Source organism: Protobothrops mucrosquamatus, unplaced genomic scaffold (assembly GCF_001527695.2).
Source record: "Protobothrops mucrosquamatus isolate PMUCROS unplaced genomic scaffold, P.Mucros_1.0 scaffold4803, whole genome shotgun sequence".
Taxonomy (NCBI): Eukaryota; Metazoa; Chordata; class Lepidosauria; order Squamata; family Viperidae; genus Protobothrops; species Protobothrops mucrosquamatus.
In genome coordinates this window covers 17,317-24,079 of record NW_015390693.1, presented here as the reverse complement: position 1 = coordinate 24,079, position 6,763 = coordinate 17,317, and the positions used below count along the sequence as shown (strand labels likewise).

The following is a 6,763-nucleotide window of genomic DNA, read 5'->3' as shown; positions in this document are numbered from 1 at the left end:
GGAGGAGGAGGAGGAGGAGGAGGAGAAGGAGGAGGAGGGGGACGATGACTGTGGGGTCCCAGGTGCTCTCTGAGCTTGGTTAGTTTTCTTGCAGATGTTTCACGACCCAACTAGTTAATATCTTCAATGTTAGAAGACAGAAGGGTTTGCGAGGAGGAGGAGGGGGAAGAGAAAGAGGAAGAGGAGAGGGGGGGAAAGTCTATGTTGCCGTCTCAGACATTTCCTTGCAGACGTTTCATGACCCAGCTAGGTAACATCATCCGTACTGAGAGAGGGTAGGGCTTGCTCTCTATTTATGTACAAAGGGCTTGCCCTGTCAGAATTAGTGTGGGTGTTTTTCCCTTCTTGGTTATTCCTTAATAATTAGAATATTATTATTATAGCCTCTGCACATAAACAGAGCGCTGCCTAGCCCTGATGATGTTCCCTAGTTGGGTCAACTTAATAACTCCAGCGATTCACTTCGCCATCGTGGCAAGGAAGGCCGTAAAACGCAGGCAAAACTCATTTAACAACTGTTTTGCTTAACAACAGACCTTTTGGGGTTCAACTGTGGTCGTAAATCAAGGACTACCTGTACTTGTTCCTCTGGACAGCAACATACAAATCTGTTAAAATCAAGCAGGGCTCACTGGAATTTGGCTAAAGAGTAGCGCAGGTCGTCTTCCAGTTACAACCGTTCGTTTAGTGACTGTTCCAAGTTACAACGGCGCTGGAAAAAAGTGGCTTATGACCGTTTTTCACACTCAACGACCGTTGCAGCATGCCCGCGGTCACGTGATCAAAATTCAGAGGCTGTAACCGACTCCTATTTACGATGGTCGCAGCGTCCCGGGGTGTGTGTGTCACAGGGATCCCCTTTTGCGACCTTCCGGGGAAGCAAGATCCACTTAACGACCGTGTTATTAACTTAAGAACTGCTGCGATTCTCTTAATAACAGTGGCAAGAAAGGTCGTAAAACAGGGCAAAACTCGCTTCACAACTAACAAGAGAAACCTGGGCAGCCCTGGTGGTCGTACGCTGAGGACTATCCGTGATTTTGACTGTCCCAAATCCTGTCGATCCAGCCGGATCAAAAATGAAGCTGGCAATTTCTCTTCCGTGCCGATGTTTTTCGGCCAAGCAAAAGGCCGATTTCCGTGGCTGAAGATCCCCCCCCCCGAGGTCAGTGGAACAGTGGAAACCGACAGCGGGAGGCAGAGGATCAAATAGATCCTTTTGACGTCAGCGGCGTGAAAAACAGCCAATCCGAACTCCACAACCTTTGTGGAAAGGCAGCGGCCTGAAACGCAGCTGCACGTCGCCTGCTGAGTGAAAACTAGGTTAATTGGAGGCCCGTCGACTCACAAAACAGGCCGAGAGAGAGTGTGTGTGTGTGTGTGTGTGTGTATGTGTGAAATCTTTTTTTTTCTCTCAGTGCTGACGATTTTGAAAGGGGCTAAAAGATACAGGTAGTCCTTGAGTTACGGCCATACACGAGCCCAACATTTCTGTCGCTAAGCAAGACAGCTGTTAGGGGAGTTTTCCCCGTTTTAGGAGCTTTGTGGTCACTAAAGAAATCGTTGTAAGTCAAGGATTTCCTATAAATTAGCCTGGATTTTTTATTTTTTTATTTTATTGATAGGGGCTGTAGCAACAGAATCTGAAAGGTCTAAATTCTAGGGATTTAGGACTGAGCAAAGCTGAGATTCTTTCTCACATTTGGCTGGGAATTCTGGGAGTTGAAGACCACCCCTCTTAAAGCAGGCTGGCTGGAGGATTCTGGGAGTGGAAGTTCGGCCATCTTGAAGCAGGCTGGCTGGGAATTCTGGGAGTGGAAGTCCTCCCCTCTTAAAGCAGGCTGGCTGGGGAATTCTGGGAGTGGAAGCCCACCCCTCTTAAAGCAGGCTGGCTGGGGAATTCTGGGAGTGGAAGCCCACCCCTCTTAAAGCAGGCTGGCTGGGGAATTCTGGGAGTGGAAGCCCACCCCTCTTAAAGCAGGCTGGCTGGGAATGGAAGTCCTCCCGTCTTGAAGCATGCTGGCTGGGGAATTCTGGGAGTGGAAGTCCTCCCTCTTAAAGCATGCTGGATGGGGAATTCTGGGAGTGAAAGTCCACACCTCTTAAACCATGGTGGCTGGGGGATTCTGGGAGTTGAAATCCACCCCTCTAAAGCATGATGGCTGGAGGATTCTGGGAGTGGAAGTCCTCCCCTCTTAAAGCATGCTGCCTGGGGGATTCTGGGAGTGAAAATCCACACCTCTTAAACCATGGTGGCTGGGGGATTCTGGGAGCGGAAGTCCACCCCTCTTAAAGCGGCCCAGGCTGAAAAAGGGCCGCTTTCATCCCCGTGCACGGCTTCCACCTTCCTTCTCTGGCTGCCTCTCAACACGGGTGCGCTTTCCAGCTTCCCCCACAGCAAACCTTTGGCAACCCTGGAGTTCTCCCTCCCCTCCAATGCTCCGGGATAACCCCTTGTGTGCAGCTCTGGAATGCAACACAGCGGCGCAGCAAGCCCTGGCACGCCACAACATCTGCCCTCTGGCCCAAATCAAACAAAACTGCCTTTCTCCCGCAGTTGTTTACATGAGTCACCAGAAGGGGGGAGCAACGCCCTTCCCCTCCCCATGCAGAGAGATTCCAGAACAGGAAGCCTGACTTTCAGCCTCGTCTTTTTCCAAGTTCACCAAGGGGCTGGAAAAAAAGTAGACAATCCCTTAAATATGAGCCAGCCGTGTGCTGCAGCTGCCAAAAAAGCCAACACAGTGCTGGGCTGCATTAACAGAGGGAGAGAATCAAGATCAGGTGAAGTGTTAATACCACTTTACAAGGCCTTGGTAAGGCCACACTTGGAATACGGCATCCAGTTTTGGTCACCACGATGTAAAAAAGATGTTGAGACTCTAGAAAGAGTGCAGAGAAGAGCAACAAAGATGATTAGGGGACTGGAGGCTAAAGCATATAAGGAACGGCTGCTGGAATTGGGTATGTCTAGTTTAATGAAGAGGACGAGGGGGGACATGATAGCAGCCTTCCAGTATCTCAGGGGCTGCCCCAAAGAAGAGGGAGTCAAGCTATTCTCCAAAGCCCCTGAAGGCAGGACAAGAAGCAACGGATGGAAACTGATCAAGGAGAGAAGCATCCTGGAATTAAGGAGAAACTTCCTGAGAGTTAGAACAATTAACCAGTGGAACAACCTGCCTCCAGAAGCGGTGAATGCTCCAACACTGGAAGTTTTTAAGAAGAGACTGGACAGCCATTTGTCCGAAACGGTACAGGGTTTCCTGCCTGAGCAGGGGGTTGGACTAGATGATCTCCAAGATCCATCATCATCATCATCATCATTATTATTATTATTATTATTATTATTATTATTATTATTAACAACCTGCCTCCAGAAGCGGTGAATTCTCCAACACTGGAAGTTTTTAAGAAGAGACTGGGCAGCCATTTGTCCGAAATGGTATAGGGTTTCCTGCCTGAGCAGGGGGTTGGACTAGATGACCTCCAAGGTCCCTTCCAACTTTATCATTATTATTATTATTATTATTATTATTATTATTATTATTATTATTATTATTGCTATAATAAAGTGACTTAGGACTGTTTCCCACGCTTACGATGGCTGCAGCAACCCCCGGGGTCACGGGGTCCAAATTCAAACGCTCGGCAACACCCGACTCGTATTTAGGACGGTCGCAGCATCCCCAGGGGGTCACGTGATCCCCTTTTGCCACTTTCTGACAAGCAATGGGGAAGCAAGCTTCACTTAACAACCGGGTGACTGATTTATCAGCTGCAGGGATTCATGTAACAGCTGTGGCGAGAAAGGTCGTAAAACAGGGCAAAGTACGCTGAACAACTTGCCTCGCGGAACGACAGAAATTTCGGGGTCAGTTGCGGTCGTACCTGGAGGACTATCTGTGTTCGTTCGTTCGTTCGTATCCCACCTTTACTGTTTTAGCAAAGAAACCAAGGCAGCAAATATATCCAACACACTTTCCTCTTTTTACAAGAACGACAACCCTGTGAGGGGGAAGGGCTTCAGCTGAGAGAGCGGGGAGATGGCCCAAACTCCCCCAGATGGCTTTTATGCCTAAATTGGGACTAGAACTCGCCGTCTCCGGGTGATTCGCCCAAAGTCACTTAGTTGCCTTTCAGAGCTAAAGCAGGACTAGAACTCACCGTCTCCGGGTAATTTGCCCAAAGTCACTCAGTTGCCTTTCATGCAGGACTAGAACTCACCGTCTCCGGGTGATTCGCCCAAAGTCACTCGGTTGTCTTTCATGGTTAAGGCAGGACTAGAACTCACCGTCTCCGGGTGATTCGCCCAAAGTCACTTAGTTGCCTTTCAGAGCTAAAGCAGGACTAGAACTCACCGTCTCCGGGTGATTCGCCCAAAGTTACTCGGTCACCTTTCATGGCTATGGCAGGACTAGAACTCGCCGTCTGGAAGTTTTTAAGAAGAGACTGGACAGCCATTTGTCCAAAATGGTATAGGGTTTCCTGCCTGAGCAGGGGGTTGGACTAGATGATCTTCAAGGTCCCTTCCAACTTTACTATTGTTATTATTATTATTCTAACCCGGTGCTTTAACCAGGAGACCAAACTGGCTGGCATTCCTGATGGCTCAGCCGTTTCTTATTTCAAAATGATTACCTTGCAGGGATTTTTTGGTAACCCTTGCTCCTCATCCAGAGCAACTGCTGTGATAATAAATCTCACTAGTTATGTCTGGGCTAATAAACTGGTTTTCCCAGTTGCAATGTACGGCTGTGAAAGTTGGACCGTAAGAAAGGCTGAGCGCCAAAGAATGGAGGCCTTTGAACTCTGGTGCTGGAGAAGACTCCTGCGAGTCCCCTGGACTGCAAGGGGATCCAACCGGTCGGTCCTAGAGGAGATCAACCCCGACTGCTCTTTAGAAGGCCAGATCCTGAAGTTGAAACTCAAGTCCTTTGGCCACCTAAGGAGAAGGAAGGACTCCCTGGAGAAGAGCCTGATGCTGGGAAAGATGGAGGGCAAGAGAAGAAGAAGGGGACGACAGAGAAGGAGGGGGCTGGATTGAGTCCCTGAAGCAGGAGGCGGGAGCTTCAATGGACTCCAGAAGATGGGAGAGGACAGGAAGGCCTGGAGGAACGTTGTCCCTGGGGTCGCGATGGGTCGGACACGACTTCGCAACTAACAACAACAACAACAATGAAGAGAAGGACGAGGGGTGACATGATAGCAGTTTTCCAGTATCTGAGGAGCTGCTCCAAAGAAGAGGGGGGGGTGTCAGCTTATTCTCCAAAGCACCAGAAGGACAAGACAAGAAGCAACGGATGGAAACTCATCAAGGAGAGAGAAGCAACCTAGAACTAAGGAGAAACTTCCTGACAGTGAGAAAAATTAACCAGTGGAACAGCTTGCCACCAGAAGTTGTGAATGCTCCAACACTGGAGGTTTTGAAGAAGAGATGGCACAGCTGTCTGTCCAGAACAGTGGTTCTCAACCTGTGGGTCGGGACCCCATTTGGGGTCGATCGACCATTTCATGGGGGTCGCCAAGCAAGGCTGGCCGCCATTTTTTTTGTCTGCCATTTTTTTTGTCCGCCATTTTTTCCCCTTTTCCGGCGGGTGCCTTACCTCCCTTGGGCTGGGCCAGCTGGTGGTCGGCCTGCTCCGTCTCTGCCGCTTGCCAGCTACGCCTCGGCCGGCGCAGGGGGCGGAACCATGCATGTGCAACGCTCCCGGGCAGGGAAAGTCCTCGACTTACGACCGGTTGGGTAGTCCTCGACTTACGACTGGTTTATTCCTCGACTTACGACCGGTTTAGTCCTCGACTTACGGCCAATTTAGTCCTCGACTTACGACCGGTTGGGGTCGCAGCATTAAAAAGGTTGAGAACCACTGGTCTAGAAGGATATCAGGTCTCCTGCTTGAGCAGGGGGTTGGACTAGAAGACCTCCGAGGTCCCTTCCAACTCTGTTACTCTGTATCCAGATCATGGTGCTTTTTCCAAAAGGCAGCTGGACTTTCTTGGTTGTTGTTTTTTTTCTTTGAAAATATTTTGCTTCTCGTCCAAGAGGGTGAAGAACTTCCTGCATCATAATAATAATAATAATAAAGTTGGAAGGGACCTTAGAGGTCATCGAGTCCAACCCCCAGAAGTGAAACATTTTCAAAGGAAAGAAAAAAACAACAACGAAGTTCAGTTGCCTTTTGGGGGGGGGGGGAAAGCACCTTTGGGACTTTTTCCAAGCTTGGAAAGCGTCCGGCGTAGAAACAAGAGCAAAGGGATTCCTTCGCAGGGCTGTCTCTGTGGGAAACTGAGCTAAAAAAAAAAAAAACACACCACAGGGTGTTTTTTTTTTAAATTCTCCTCCTTCCGTCTGGAAGGAGAGCGGGTTGCGAAACCTCAGATCTTCCAGGAATAGCTGGCAAGGAAAGTGACCGAGATGGTTTGTAATTCCTGGGGGGGGGAGAATTCCGTAAATAAGGACCCTCTGGGATATGCTTCGCCGGGGCCAGAATGGAAAGGAGAGAGAGAAACTGGCTTGAACAAGGTCTGATGTTTCCCATGGGGTGAAAAAGCTGTTCAATCAGATCCCGCTCTGGAAAAATAAACAGAGCTGCAGAAAAACAATGACGTTTGACCTTGGGAAAAGAATGCTTCTAAACAAGGAGTGTCCTGGAATTTATAATAAATCCTGGATGAAAACGAGGCGGTTATTAGGAATACCCTCGCTCTCAAAAAGCATGTTCGGCTAATAATAATAATAATAATAATAATAATAATAATAATA

At 48.9% G+C, this 6,763-nt stretch overlaps 1 protein-coding gene across 1 annotated transcript in view; it reads right to left on the bottom strand.

Annotated features, from left to right (window-relative positions):
* Positions 1 to 6,763, bottom strand: part of PIGL (phosphatidylinositol glycan anchor biosynthesis class L) — a 17,282-nt gene that overhangs the window by 6,878 nt on the left and 3,641 nt on the right. The window lies entirely within an intron of this gene.